General features: G+C 43.5%; 1 protein-coding gene across 1 annotated transcript in view; it reads right to left on the bottom strand.

Annotated features, from left to right (window-relative positions):
• Positions 1-2,140: 2,140 nt before the first annotated feature.
• PABIR2 (PABIR family member 2) overlaps positions 2,141-15,175 on the bottom strand; it is a 92,177-nt gene continuing 79,142 nt past the window's right edge. Inside the window, exons 10-13 of the transcript XR_007948927.1 lie at positions 9,161-10,422; positions 6,302-7,083; positions 4,333-5,222; positions 2,141-3,241 (exon numbers count right to left, since the gene is read on the bottom strand). The gene's annotated coding sequence lies outside the window, so the exon portion shown is untranslated. The remainder of the gene's footprint in view (positions 3,242-4,332; positions 5,223-6,301; positions 7,084-9,160; positions 10,423-15,175) is intronic.

Here is a 15,175-nt window from a genome sequence, read left to right as displayed (position 1 = left end):
TAGCTAGGCTTTCAGATTGTTTACCTCTAATTCAGGCTTTCTCTGTCGATGTCCACCTAACTGTCCTGGACCTCATCACACAGAGTCCTAATCACGCAAGGGCATTTATTTGGATCTTTACTTGGGGTAAAGGGGACAAACCCTGCAGGTATCCTCCTGGAGGGAGAGGGAGGGATAAGCCAGGGGTTTATATAGAGAAGGAAAAGAAAAAAAAAAACAGAATTGGGCCAGAGCAAGAAAATTTGGAGGATGTCAGATTTTGCATACTTTTGTACAGTCTCAGAAAGTCCCTGTGATTGGATTAAGGGGTGAATGGAAAAGATAAAAGACCCTTTTGTGAAAGGTAAAGGGTCCTTTTGTTCCAATGAAGTCCCAGAGAGACTGAAAGTGACTGGATTATTGAGGCTGGAGTAGCAGCTAAGATTCCATTTAGGAGATTGATACACCTCTTTCAGGAGGTGTGAAAAAGTTGATTTAATTATAAATATAATTTATAAATTATAATAAATAATATCATAAAATATAAATTAGAATAAATTATAAAATAATGGGGAGCCGAGATGGAATCAAGGAAGAGAAGGTCAGTGTAGACACCTTAGCATTGCCTCTGGTGAGGAGACAGCTGGAGAGAAGAGAGGACTGGTTGGAACCACGTCTAGATGTAGTTCACGACCGAGGCAACTGCCCGTTTGGACAACGGAGGCCTGAGCTCTTGACAAGACAGACTTAAGTCTTGCAGGGTTTGGTGTTAACTTGAAGCATGATTAGCACCAGGCTTTGTTGTAATAAAGGACTGGGGTAACTGTCCTGATCCTGGGCTCTAGGGCAGGAGTCTGAGCTCTGGAACAGCAGGGGATCCCAGACAAATCTCCGAGTCCGCTAGAGACCTACCTTCAAAGTGACGTCCAGGGCTTTGGTTCTGCTCCACTCCTACCAGCATGATAGTGTTGGGGTACCCAGGCATGGATGGTGGTATCATCTGTGAAAGTATTTGGGCTCAAACCATCTCCAGTTCAAGCATGGGCATTTATTTGGGCATTTACTGGGATGAGGGGTGAGGCAACCTGCAGGCCTTCTCCTTAAGAGAGGTGAAGTGAGAGGTTATATAGAGAAGGAATAGCTACAAAAAATTTGGAGAATTGGGCAGAGCAGGAAAATTGGATGATCTCAGAGGAGATTTTGCATAGCTTTGGACCATCTCAGAGAGAGAGAGAGACAGAGAGACAGACATATAGACACATACAGAGACAGAGAGGGAAGGCTGGGGCAGCAGTTAAGAATCCATTGAAAGTGGATTATGGGAAGTAAAGGAGATCTGGAAATGGGAGGATTAACTGAAAAGTTATGGAAGGGAGAAAACCCCCAAGGCTTGGAGTGTGGCAAAAACTGTGAGATGAAGAATTGGTGGAGCTCGGTTTATCTGGCTGAGGACTCTCCCAGTCAGTACGAGTGGGGCCCCTGGGACTAGAAACCAAGGACTTGGATTCTGGTTAGGGCAGCATAGTGACTACTGAGATGATGGTCAATGAGAAAAGGCAGCTGTGCCGGAAGTCAGGCCTTGGTCTTGTAGGTGACTTGTAATCGAGACAGAGGGGGATGGCTAGGCCAAGGGTTGGGACACAAGCACTGCCTAAGACCTCCAAGGCTTGAATCCTAGTCTTCCAGGCATATTATTTGGCAAGGAGATGGCTACGGAGTAAAGTTGAAATATGGTTGGAACTTTGCCATATGCGATAGATGACTGAGGCAACCTCTATTCAGGATAGAGGAGCCCCGGGGAATTCTGGGTATGAAAGGGTTTCTGGCTTAGGAGGCATGGGAGAAGTGTAATGTACATTTGTGTGTGTGAGTGTCTGTCTCTTGATAATTCTCATAAAGACTTAAATGGATAGAGAAGATGGCGTATAGTCCATTTTGAACTGGCTTAACTACCAGATCAAAAGAGCGCTCATTAGTGTACCGATGTCACTGGAGGCAGGCCTCTAGTGGATCTGGGATCCCCTGCTGTTCGATGGTTTATCAGTGATTTAGAAAGACTAGAAGAATGCCAGTAAAACCTGCAGATGGCATGAAGCTCAAATGGGTGATGAATACGTTGGCCGTCAGGGTTGGAAGGCAAAAAGAACTCTCCACAAGGGGCTGAAAACAATCACTTGAATTTTATTTGAGATAAATGTCAAGTTATCCCCACAAAGCAAAAAAAGCAATTTCACAAATACAGAGTGGGGAGAGGTAGGATCTTGACCAATTCCTGCAAAAGCTGATCTTGGGGATCTTTAGAGATTGCAGGCTTATTTTTCAAAACAGTTAATGCTACCCCAAGGTGTAATAAGAGTTGCATATATTATTATATTATAGAATATAATAATATAATTATATCTATATCTATTTATTATATCTATATCTATTTATTGTATCTATATAATTATATCTATAGATGTATCTATATTTATAATTATACCTATAGCTATATCTATTTATTATATCTATATCTATATTTATAATTCTATCTATATAATATTACATAAGAGAAGAGAGATCAATGATGGCTAGCTAGGCCCGGCACTAGTCAGATCTCATTTGGCACAATGTATGTATAAGCTGCGGGCCAAGGCCCCTTGGACGGTGGCCTAGCTAGGGAGAAGCTGAAAACAGTGAAGAATATGGCCCAATATGACCTGGGTTCAAATCTTATCCTGAGCAAATCGCTTAACTTGTTTGGGCCTCAGTTTCCAAATCTATCAAATGAGACCATTGGGACTACATGACTTTTAAGGTCCCATCCAGCTTTAAATCTTCTATTTTGACCCATGCCACTATGAGGATCTCAAGGAAGGAACTGGGGATGTATGTGCCTTCAAACTGGGTTTCCCAGTAGCTCTTCTCTTTTTCTCTACTCAACTTTTGCAAAAGAGTATTCACTTTAAAGGTATAACAAGAATGAAAATGGAAACATCCTCCCCAAAGCATCTCAAGGGTGTAATCCCTTCTATATCACTTGGGTCTCAGGAGGGGAGGAGGATTAAGGTCATAGTTTAAGTCAGTTTGTACATAGCATTAGTCCCATCAAGTTGCAAGTTGAAAAGCCTCCATCCGTCCCTTCTGGGCCTGGCTTTCCAAGATCCTGGCTCCTTCTGGCTTCTCTGCTGGGTTGGTTGCATCATCTGGCTAGAAATTTTCTTCTTCGGGTTCTTCATAAATCGTGGTAAGTGCTTTGGGAGTCCAGCGTCTCTTCCTAAAACTGAAAAGAACAAAGGAAAAAAGCCCAAACCCCCAAACCCATTTCTCAGGATCAAAGACTCGAAGGGGAGGAGAAGATGGCCCTCAGGCCCCTTCCCCTCCAGCTTCCTGTGAGTGCCCTTGTATTGAGTGAATGAGTCATCTCTGGACCCTCCCTATCCAAGTACCATGATCACCCTTAAGCAGAAAACTCTCCAATCTCTGTGCCCAGTTTTAATCGATCTCCTAAACTGTAGGTCCAGATCATTACCTGCTTGCTGTACATCTCTAACTGGATCTTCTGTTGGCATATCAAACAGAACTCATCATTACCTCCCCTTAGAGGTCCCTCCTTCCCACTTCCCTATTGGTATAGACAGTACCACCCTCCTAGTTCCCTAAATTTCCAACCATGGAATCATTCGAGGCTCTTCCAGCTCTCTCATTCTCCCCCCCCTGTAATTACCTGCTAAATCTTGATTTTCCCTCTACAACATCAAGAGTACTCTCGCATCACTACCGCTCTTCCCACACTATTGTAACAATATCCTGACTGGGCTTCGAGCTTCCAGTCTTTCCCAACCCCGGCCAGCGGTCAACGTTCCCTTCGTAAGCAACAGATGTCACCACACCTCTCCCCTCTCGGAGATAGTCTGTGTTTTCCTATTGTCTCGAAGGTAAAATAAAAACTCCCTGACTTGGCATTCAAGGCCTGGTCCAATCTAGCTCCAATCTACCTTTTCAGTCTAACGTTAACTCGTGCCTCTCAGGAGTCAAATTGTACTATTCAGTATCCCCCAAACTTGACTTCTGTCTGTGTCATCCGTTTCTTTGCACCAGCCATTCCTCATACCTGGTACTCCCGTCATCCATCTTTGCTTTTCAGAATTCTTATCTACTTTTGTGCTCAGCTCAGGTACCAGTTCTTCTGGGAAGACTTCCCTCATGCCTCCAATCGGCAGTGTTCTCTCCCTCTTCAAACAACCTGTATTTGCTTTTTATTTGTAAGAATTGCCCCCCACCCACCCACCCTACCCAAGACTCCAAGAGTACAGGGCCTTGTCAATACCTCACACGGCACCCAGCCTCGCTCTCACCATGTAGCTAACCCACCTTTTATTCGCTGCATATTTTTTTCTGCGACTTTCCACGTCACTTCCTTTCAACACTGGTATGTTTTCATCTTTTGCCATGTTGTTTACATCCATTGTGGACTTGCTCGCTGCCCTGCTTCCATCACTGTGAATAAGAAGGCCAATTGAAGCACACCATTAATTTCTTGGGTAATAGAACAACTCAGCTGATACCAGCCCCCAAAGTCTGGCGTGACTCTTAGGGCTAGACCCAGGCATTCTCTCTTCCTCATTGCGCCCTTGTTACTTAACTGCTTCCTTTTACACATTTTACTTCCTGAGGCCAAGGACCAGGTCTTGCCTTTTTTACACATCCACTTTAGTACCTGTCACTGTCCTCTGGAAGCAGGGGGCTCATGTCCCTTTCCTGAAGTTGTCCTAGGACTTGAGGCATCTGCCCTGGGAGCAAAGCGGTTCCATCCCTAGCAGAGGGCAGCAGAGAGCAGGAGTTGGAAATACCCAGGAAAGGGACCAATGATGGCCAACTGGGGAGCTTCAGGAAGCCCAGAGAGGAGAGGCCGTGGAACGGACTTCTACTTGCTGGGAGAAGGGGGATTATAAAGCACAGAAAGGGCGGACGACTAGAGCTAGCTGTCCTTTGCCTTTTTTTGGTATCCCTAGCTTGTAACTCTAGTGGCACGGTGCCTGGCACATAGAAGGAGCTGCAAAAATGCTAGGTGACTGACTGATGTTTGGTGGTCAGCTGGAAGAGGGAGAGTTGCTGGGGATTCTGATGACAAGACTCACAGAGCAAATCCAGAAATTGGAAATGAGCAATAGGCCGGGTGGGTCAATTCTTGGCAGGAGATTTACTTTAACATCAAGCCTTCAGGTCTCAGAGCAGGGTCCTTTGGTCTTACCCCTCTAATTCTGCAGAGATTATATATGGCAAATATTATTATTCCCATTTTACAGATGAGGAAAGTGAAATTCAGAGGAAAGTCACTTGCTCACTGAGGTACATAGGATATAACTAAGGGTGAGCTGGTATTTGAATCCAGGTTTTTCCTGACTCGAATATTTCTGCCTCCCATGGGCAAAGTTGTTCCTGGCCATGACATCCAGAAAGATTTTACCACACACAGGTAACTTTTGAGTTGGAATGGATAGGAATAAAAGAAGGGAAAATACTAGACTTGGATTCAAATCCTGTCCCTACCATTTATCAGCTTCGCCGGGCAAAATCATGAATACTATTGCTCAGGAGATAAGTCGGTGGGAGGTCCCTGATGGTAAGAAGTCACTGGGCAACAAGCAGATGGGGGATTCGATGGAGGCCAACTACGTGAAGGGGATGCAAAGGGCACCCGAGACAAACCTTCGAGGTTCACTGAGTTAGAAGGCACTTTAACGTTCATCTCGTCCGACCTTACTTTACAAAGTCGTCGAGGTCGGGTCTCGGCCCCCGGCCCTCTCTCTTTGTGGGAGGCACCACGATACGATGAAAAGAGAACTAGATTGGGAATTAGATTAGGCTCTGCCTCCGCCTCTGTCAGAGGTCCGAGGCCTCAACTGTGGTTATTGTTTGGGGGGAGGGGAAAGCCCCCATAAGGATGTGTCAGGCACTCAGCTGAGGCTGGAAGCAACTCATTTCATCCCTGACATTTTCACCTGTGATTACATGGCCCCAACCCCTTTTGCTTCCATAATCCAGGATACACACAACTAATACAACTCTTACAGACCATTCTGCCAAGGGAATAGACACCTCGTTAGTGTCTGATTAAGCTCACCCGACTTCCAGGGAGCCATTAACACTTGCACACAAGAGTGGAAACTCAGTAGTGCTGCCACCATGTTGGCGTGCTAAGTCAATGATATCCAATCTCTGTTGCACACAGCCTGCTCCACTCCACGTGCTACCTTAGCGGTTTGGTGGAGGGCACTTTCAAATCCCTAGTCATCTCCTGTTGCTGGGACCTGCATTAAATTTTATAGCTAATTACCACCTTTTGTAGAGTAGGATTCCAAGCAGTTGTTAAAAGCGCCTTCGTGTTGCTCCCTCCTTCTCCTCTCCTATGTAGATAGACGACCTCCCCATGTTCCCCGTATGCTGCCGCGGACGCTAACTGAACAACCTTGGGCAGATCATGTGATCTCTCTGAACCTCTTTTAGTTTTCTTTTCAATAAAGCGAGGGCAGTGGACTAGATGATCTCAAGAGTCTCTTGTGGCTCCTCTGTTCTTTGATTCATCCGGAGATCTCTTTTCTGTCATATTGGGAAGGCCAAGTAGAGAAGACCGAAGACTCCAGAGATGGATGACTTCTCCTTGAACCTACTCACAAGGTCACTTCGCTAGTATCCAAGAATGTCCAACGAGTCCTCTGCACGTCCCACACTCCACCGCACAAAGGGGACATTTTGCCAATTTGTAACTGAAATTTTGTAGTGGTTGCTACCTCGTCGAATGAACGTTGGCCTGGAAAATGGTAGTTGAAGCAGGTTCACAGAGAAGATAATGAGTCGGGGTTGGTTTTTTTCCCTCTTCTTTCTTTCTATTTGAACTTCAGTCAGAATTTGGCACGATAATCTCATTGCTAAAGTTTATGGGGTGTAACTCCCCCTACTGTTTGCTTTGGCTGCCCCAAACTTCTTTTGATGAAACTTGAGGTCAGTGGTTGGGAGAAACATGTCATAAATACTAGGCCTGTCTTGAAGTTTCTTAGATCTCAGCTGAGCAACATCTTTCCAAGGAACTCGTAAATCACCGAGCAAACCAACATTCATTGTCTGCATTCGTGTCAGGGAGAAGAAAAAGAAATAATGAGAACCATCATGTGGAGATTTATATGGCATGAGCACAGAGCCCTCTCCACTCCTCCAGGGGGCCTGAAAGGGGCCCCGATAAAGAAAGGAACCCATAAGGAGAATTGAAGTACAAATCACCAAGGAACGATTCCTTCCTTGGGGCCTTCCCTTTGATGATTGGGATCCTGCAGGACCACTTGACTTCTACCTTTGTGGGGAGCCACAGCTTCATAAATTGGAGGCAGCCAAAAGCCTTGAGGGGAGAGCAGCAGGAGCGCCAACATACCCAGGTTAGAAAGTTCTTTATCTGACCAGTCTCATGTTACCCCCCGATGACCCTGTAAGGTAGGCAGGGCAAAGATCCCCATTTTGTAAAGGATACTGAGGTTTGGTGAGGGGAAGTGATTTGTGTATAGCCTAGGAAGTGGTGAAGCTAAGCTTCCAGGGCTCTTTCTACTAATCCAGGCTGCCTTTTTTAAACTGGAAGGGTAGTCCAGAATATTAAGTATAGGGAGCTTGGGAAGAGCATTGGGCACTGAGTCTAAACCAGCGTACAAGGGACAGTGGCTGGATTGACAGACTTCCTTTTGGCTGTGGAGAGGATTCGATTGTCTTGTTCTGATTATGTGCATTTCCCAAAAAGCCTTGGGATCTTTGGGTGAGTTTCCTGAGACCACACCCATGAAAACAGGGAAGTAACAGTGAAGGCCTTGCCTAATTATCAGGCACCTGTGGACAAATCTTTGCTAAATGGAAATCCTGGCTAAAAGCCTTACAGCATAATCTTATAAAACTAAGGTTGCTCAGCTAAAGGATTTGCTTTGGCAACCCTGCATAAAGGGTTAAAAAGAAGAGAAATAAACATTTATTATGCTAAGCGCTTTATAAATATCACGTCATTTAATTTTCACAACTACTTTGAAGGGCAGATGCTATTATTATCCCATTATGGAGGGAACTGAGAAAATTGAGGCAAACAGGGTTAAGTGACTTGCCCGGGGTCACACAGCTTGTAAGTGTCTGAGGCCAGATTTGAACTCTGGTGGTCCTGATGCCAGGCCTAGCACCATAGTCACTGTACTACCTAGCTGCCTCCCCATTACTAGGGAACCACTCAGTTTCTCCAAAAAGACAGGAAGCTGCTTGAGGGTGGGACATCCTCTGAATGACTTCCCACTGTACTAAGAACTCTATGGCAGGAACTGAATTTTTCTTCTTCCCTACAAGGCCAGAGCTTAAAATGGGAAGAAAATCGAGGATGAGACAGGAGGGTCATTCCATTTCCTTTCTTTGATAATTTTTTAAAATCATATTTTTTAAAAATTGACAAAAAACCTATTTCATTTCCTTTTTCCTTCCCAAAGAAAAAGCAAAAATCTGGTAACATAGGAATAGTTAAGCAAAACATTTCCACATGTGCAAAAATTGTGTCCTGAAAGTCTTAGTGTGTTTGAAAGTTTTAATAGTGAAGGTTGAGGTCTTGACAGATGTAAACTGTTATTAGGATTTTTGGAACCTCTTGGCTATGTCTCTTCTCTACCCTAAGTCTATCACATCTATCATGAGATGAGAAGCGTGTTTCCTCACTAGTCTTCTGGAATCATAGCTGCTCTTTGAATTGATCAGAGTTCTTAATGGCTTTTAAAGCTGTTTGTATTTAGAATTATGGGCCTTTTTATTTGTTTGCATAATTGTTGGTTCTGCTCAGTTCCTTCCGCATTAGTTTATATAAATCTTCCTAGGTTTCCCTGAAATATTCTCTTTCATCATTTATTACAGAATAGTGTTCTACCACAACCATATATCACAATGTATTAAGCTTTTTTTTCAACTAACAGGTGCCTCTTTAGTTTTTAGATCTTTGCCCCCCCCAAAAAAAAAACTGTCATAAATATTTTGGACATATGGATTCTTTTCTCTCTGATCTCTTTGAGATTTAAGCCTAGGTCATCCTACTTCTTTTCAAGGGCATATGAACTTTCCTGGTATCATTTAGCAACCACAAAGGCAAAATCATAGCATTCTTGTTGATCTGATTTCAATCAGGGCCTAGTCTTACCTTTGTTCCATCAGCAACTGAAGCTCGAGTTAGCCCAGAAGTATCACAGTGCTGATGGCAGGTTGTTTCCTTGTAGCTGAGTTTCTTTTCCAAGCTTCTGGGTTTCCTTTCTTCTGGGCCACCTTCTACCCATTCTGTTTGCTAAGGTCCTTGATTAGAGAGGTTCCTACTGATAGGGGCGGGTCAAAAGCTCTGGAGGCACAGCTAAAGCTACCAATGATTATACTCAGCTAGTGGCAGCTGGACAGAAGTCAGGCAGAATGATCCTGGAAGGAGATGGTCTGTTCTTTGAACTTTTGATGTCAGTCTGATTCAAGTTACTATGTGAATCAGGCCTAGGAATTCTTTAAAATTCTCTTTTAACTCTTTTATGGGGATTGTCTTTTCCCCAAGCCCATTTCTCTAAAAAAGCAACTCGGAGAGCTTTGTGGTGACTGAGCTTCATTTACTAGATTTCCTCCAGATTGGCATGCAAATAAATCCAAGCTGGAAATGAGCTAAAAGAAGAAGACAAAAGTCTTCGTCCAACACTCTTCTGCTCTGTGGTCTGCCTTTATTATGTATATTTGTCTAGTGTGAGGGGAAAATGTAAACCTGGCTTTTTTGGTTGTATTCCACATTCTCCTAAGCCTTAACTTTTTCCTTCCATATTATTAATTCCTCGAAGAAAGAGTCCAAAGATTTTGGTGGGAATCCCACCTTTGCCACTTACTGACTTGAGCATGTTGCTGGAACTCAGTTCCTTCATCAGTGAAATGAAGGGATTGGAAGACCACAGGACCTGGATTCTAATCCTAGCTCTTCTATTTACTAGCAGCGTGACTTTGAGCAAGTCACATAAATCACCTCTCTGGGTCTCTAAAATGAAGGAGCTGAACTTAGTGGCCTCTTAGGCCCCTTCTGTTCCAGCTCGGATAACCCCTGAGGTCTCTATCTTGTACCTCTGAATCTATGATCCTCCAAATTATGCCTTCAAAGGCAGTGCTAAGGTACTAGTGATCGGAAGTAGTGATCATACTTTATGTTTCTGTTCTTTCCAGCAGTGTAGATTAGTGCTTTGGATACAGGAGGTCTTAGGAAATGTTTGTTGGTTAGAAACTGAATCATATTGAAGGGAAAATTGAATCGAAGGGCCTAGCCCTTTGTCAAACGCTGAATTAATGGTGTCTCAGTGGAGGTGGTTTGATTGTATGTGAGTCAGTCGAAACAGTGCAGTGGTGGACGACCATTTTTGCTGCTTCACAAATGCTTTTCTTTGAATCCTTAAGAGTAGGTAATAGAAAGATTATTAATCCTTTTTTACAGTTGAAGAAACTAGAGATATTTCTTAAAGTCTCCCAATACTGTGATAAAGTTTTCAATTGTTTTAAGTATCAGTCTGAATCTAGAAGGGGAAGAAGGAGGAGATGTTGGCTCTAAAAATCAGTAAATATTTGCTATGTGCTCAATAAAAAACTGAGGCCATTTCCCAAGTGCTCCTCCTTCTTCCCTGTCATCTCACATCACTCAGATACCTCCCCACTATTGTCTCTTCCTTACCTTTTCTTGGATGGAGAAGTGACCCTTTGGCAAGGCTCTCTCCATATACCTTTGATCTATACAAGTTAAAATGCAGATAAGCAATAGAAGGAGGGTATGAGCATTCATTTATGCAGCATTTGATGTTCATCTACTGGCTACTCGCTCCTATCTAGGTTCTCATGACACCATTTTCACTCTCCTGATTCTCTTCCTAGCTGTCTGACAGCATCTGCCAGTTCTTCATCTATGTCTTGCCTTCTCACCATGGCTGTTTCTTTCTTTTTTACTTATTTTATTAAATTGGGAGACCGATTACATATAAAAAACATTTTAACAATCATTTAAAAATTTTTGAATTACACATTCTCTTCTTTCCTCCTGTCCCTCCTCCCTTCTTGAGACGGCAAGTAATTTGATACCGATTATACATGTGAAATTGAGCAAAACCTATTTCCATATTAGCCATTGCACAAATACAAACACAAACAAGAAACATAAAGGTTAAAAAAAAAAAAGTCTGCTTTTATCTACATTCATCATTCTGAGGAACTGTCACCAGTTCCCTCTCTAGCTTTTTTCATCATGAGTCCTTTGGAATTGTCTTGGATCATTACATTGCTGAGAATATCGGGCTTATTGGGTACAATGTTCTTTTGGTTTCTATTTACTTCACTTTGCATCGTTTCCTGTAAGTCTTCCCAGGATTTTCTGAGAGCATCCAGCTCATCATTTCTTACAGCACAATAAGCATTCCACCACAATTGTATACCCCAACTTGATGGGCATCCCCTCGATTTCCAAATCTTTGCCAGCACAAGATAAGTTGCTATGACTATTTTTGTACAAATAAGCCCTTTTCCTTTTTCTTTGACCTCTTTGGGATTATAGATCTAGTAGTGGAATTGCTGAGTTAAAGGATATGCACAATTCTATAGTTCTTTGGGCTTAGTTCCAAATTGTTCTCTAGAATGGTTGGGCTAGGTCACAACTCTACCTACTGCATTAGACAAGACTCGGAAAGAGACAATAAAGGATTTGGACTTTGATACCTGGCTGCATTTGGGGTGATTACTGAACTGAAACGAAGGCCACCTCCAAAGACCCCAAGAAAAACCCAACAAGAGAAAATTACATTTCAGAGGAGAATATTACAGAAAACGTTATGGCATTTAAAGCATTCAGCAGCTGGCCTCTTCCTAACTTACATTTTATGCCCTTTCCCACATCCCCAACCTACTTGAATGTTTATCGCATTCAAGACTCATCTCCCATCTTCATGCCTTTGTACTGGCTTTCCTTCACATTTGGAACACTCATCTCCTCACTTCCGCCTCTTAGCTCCATCTAAGACTCAGCTAAAGCCCACCAGATGCCCCTAGCTGCTAGAGCCTTTCTCATTTAACTTTCCTAAGACACTGTATCTTCTGCGGTCCTGGCCTTTAGAATGGGAGCTTTTTGAGGACAGGGAGTGTTTTTGTATTCCTAGCACTGTGCTCAACAAATGCTCGTTGACCGACTCTCCTGTGTGCGAGGAGCGGCACTAAATGCTGAGATAAACATTTAAGTGACAATCGTCTCAAGGAACTGACGTTCCAGCCGGGGAGACCTGCCCATCTAGAGGTAGGTACTGAATAAGTAGAATAAGTCCGAGGTCTTTGAGGGGTAGGGTCCTAGAACCTGAGGGGTTAGAAGGTATTGCTTGAACTGAGTCTTAAAGGAAACCAACAATTCTAAAAGGGGATGAGGAGGGCATGCATTGTGGATATGGAGGACATCCAATGCAAAGGCACAGAGACGGAAAATGTATCTCTGTGAATGAAGAACGGTAAGGCAGTTGGACTGGACGTAGAGTATATGGAAGGGAAGAAAATATAAGACTGGAAAGGTAGAAAGGGACTAGATAGTGAAGGACTTTAAATGGCAAGCAGAGAAGTGTATAGATTTGATTGTCGATATAATAGGTAGCTACTGGACGGTGGTACAGTGGATAAAGGACGTGAAGTAGGTGTTCCATACAGTACAGTGGGGAGATACGTGAAGCAAGGAAACTAATTAGAAGATGCTTGCAAAATTCCAGGCAAAAGGGGATGGAGGCCTGCACTACAGCGCTCCATGTGTGAGTGGAGAAAAGAGGACAGACGCAACACATGTTGTGGAGCATTAGCCAGTGCAATCAAATTAAACGAGCATTGATTAAGTGCCTGTTGGGTGTCTGGCACTGGGGATTTAAGTCCAAACCAAAACAGTCCGTCATATCAAGAAGCTCTGATAGTATTGGAAGAGCTAAGTAACTGATATCTGCAAGATGCACGCATAGGAAGGAGATGGAAAGCAAATTCCAGAAGGGCTGGTAGCCACAGGACAAGAAAACCTTAGCAGTGGATGGAATTAAACTGATTTTAAGGAAGTCAGGCTTGTGAAGAGGCCAAGGTGAAGCGGGAGGGCTTTCCAGGGATGGGGACCCCCAGCTGATGGAGTACAAAGAGCAGGAGCAAGAAGGCCATATGGTTGAATCATGAAGCCTGTGGCGGGGTAGAAAAGCAGGAAGGAGCTATATTGTACATAGCTGGAACAGAGAGAGATACAGACACGATCATGTAAGGAGGGAGACGGATTTTCCAACTAGGGGAGCCATGAGAAGATTCCTAGAAGGAGCTGCATTTTGTAGGAAGGAAGCTCAGGAGCCTAAGAGCCTAAGAGGCACATACCAAGTCATTCGGAACAGCGTCTTGTAGAAACTCTTTTAGTGGGGAGTGACAGGCCTGTCCTCCCTCAAAAGTCTGATACACAGGATCCCCAAACCTGAGTGCTTTACTCTGATATTAGACCCACAGTGAACACCACACACACAATACATACACACAAAAGATATTCATTCCCAACTCCCCAACCTTCTTTGCCTTTGCACATGGCAGTGCGCTCATGCACACACACATGCACACACAGCTTAGAGGCTTGATACTGGAAGAATGAGGAGTATTAGATCCATTTTATTTCAGGGGACTTCTCACTGCCCCATTAAAGGAACCCAGACCTAAGTGATATAGACCAGAGCTCCTCTTGCTGGATCTTATTACCTATCACAGACATAAAGCAGAGAAGTCTCAGGACTTGAAGCAGGAGATATTTGTCTGATGGAGTCAAACACTCCAGGCTGATTCCTTAGCACTAAACATAAGCCTGGCTTGTTTTTTTGTTGTGGCTTAAGCTTTCTCTTTTAATTTAATTTGAGGCGGCATGGTGTAATGGAAAGCGTATTGGATTTGGAGTCGGGGGACTTGGGTTCACACTGAAGTTCTGCTATGCACGAGCCTCTGGAATGGATGATCACTAATGTGCTTAATCTGTGACAGCGTGACTACGAGAGGTTAGGTGAACATCTTCTAAAATCCTGGGTTTTCAAAGAGAATTCAGGTTTTTAATCAACCTGGACAGGACTTAAGAACTGGGCCATTTGTCTTTCAAAGGTTGATCTAGTTAAATGCAAGGAAGCTCATTCTTAGGCACTCGGCCACTAGGTAATGAGTCATTTGACCATAGCAACTCGTGAAGGCATGGAAGGGACTTGGGGTGGGGGTACATACCAAAGAAATCAAGGAACCCTGGAATATCAAGGTGAAATAAGCAAAGAAATGAGTTAAAATTCTATTAAAAATGGAAATACTTAGGTTACTTTGAAGTGGGAGTCAGAAAAACATATAAGCCCAGTGCAGGGTCCAAAGGAAACTGCATCAGCCATGAGGAAACCCTATGGTTTTGTCTCCTCACTCTATTTCCTTGCTGGTCATACTATGATACCGTGGAAAATCTCAAGTTTATGCAGAGAATCGGGATGCTCCGATGAGGGAAGCAAAATTCCCGACCATGAAGTGCTAGCATTGGAACAGGTCGCTCTGGAAACCGTTTTCCTCAGCATCTTCATTTTTATAGAGGAGAAATGTAAGGTCCAATGAAAGGAAATGAATTTTTAAGGTTACTTAGAAGGCATGGATTCTATGGGGGGGGGGGGAGAAATGGAGCCTAGATTCTATTCAAATGAGTAGAAGCTCTTACTAGCTTTGTGAGCAGAGTACCTTTACAGCACTTGATTTGGAGTCGGGGAATCTGGGCTCAGATCTTGGTTCGGCTACTTGTATGACCTTGGGCAAACCCCTAAAGCTTCCTGGGCCCCAGTTTCCTCATCTGTAAAATCAGTGGTGTCTAGGTGACCTGCAACAATCAGTCTATGCTTTGAGAAATGTCTCTTCTCATCCAACTTACATCTACATAATTCAAGGATTTACCATTCCACCAATTCAAATGACAACCCCTCCATGATAGAGTAAACTATCTTTTTAAGTTTTAATGGAATTATTACTCCTGTTGGGTCCCCTCTAGTGATGATCCTCTCTGAACTTGATAGATTGGTCCTGGGATACTAAGTCACCCAACTTGTCCCACATTCAAAGTCTTGCCAAAGCTCATGTTCCTGTGACATCTATAACCTTCAAGGAA

This window comes from Antechinus flavipes, chromosome X, assembly GCF_016432865.1.
Source record: "Antechinus flavipes isolate AdamAnt ecotype Samford, QLD, Australia chromosome X, AdamAnt_v2, whole genome shotgun sequence".
Lineage (NCBI taxonomy): Eukaryota > Metazoa > Chordata > Mammalia > Dasyuromorphia > Dasyuridae > Antechinus > Antechinus flavipes.
Note: the sequence above shows the minus strand (reverse complement) of the source record. Positions and strands in the feature narration are given on the sequence as shown.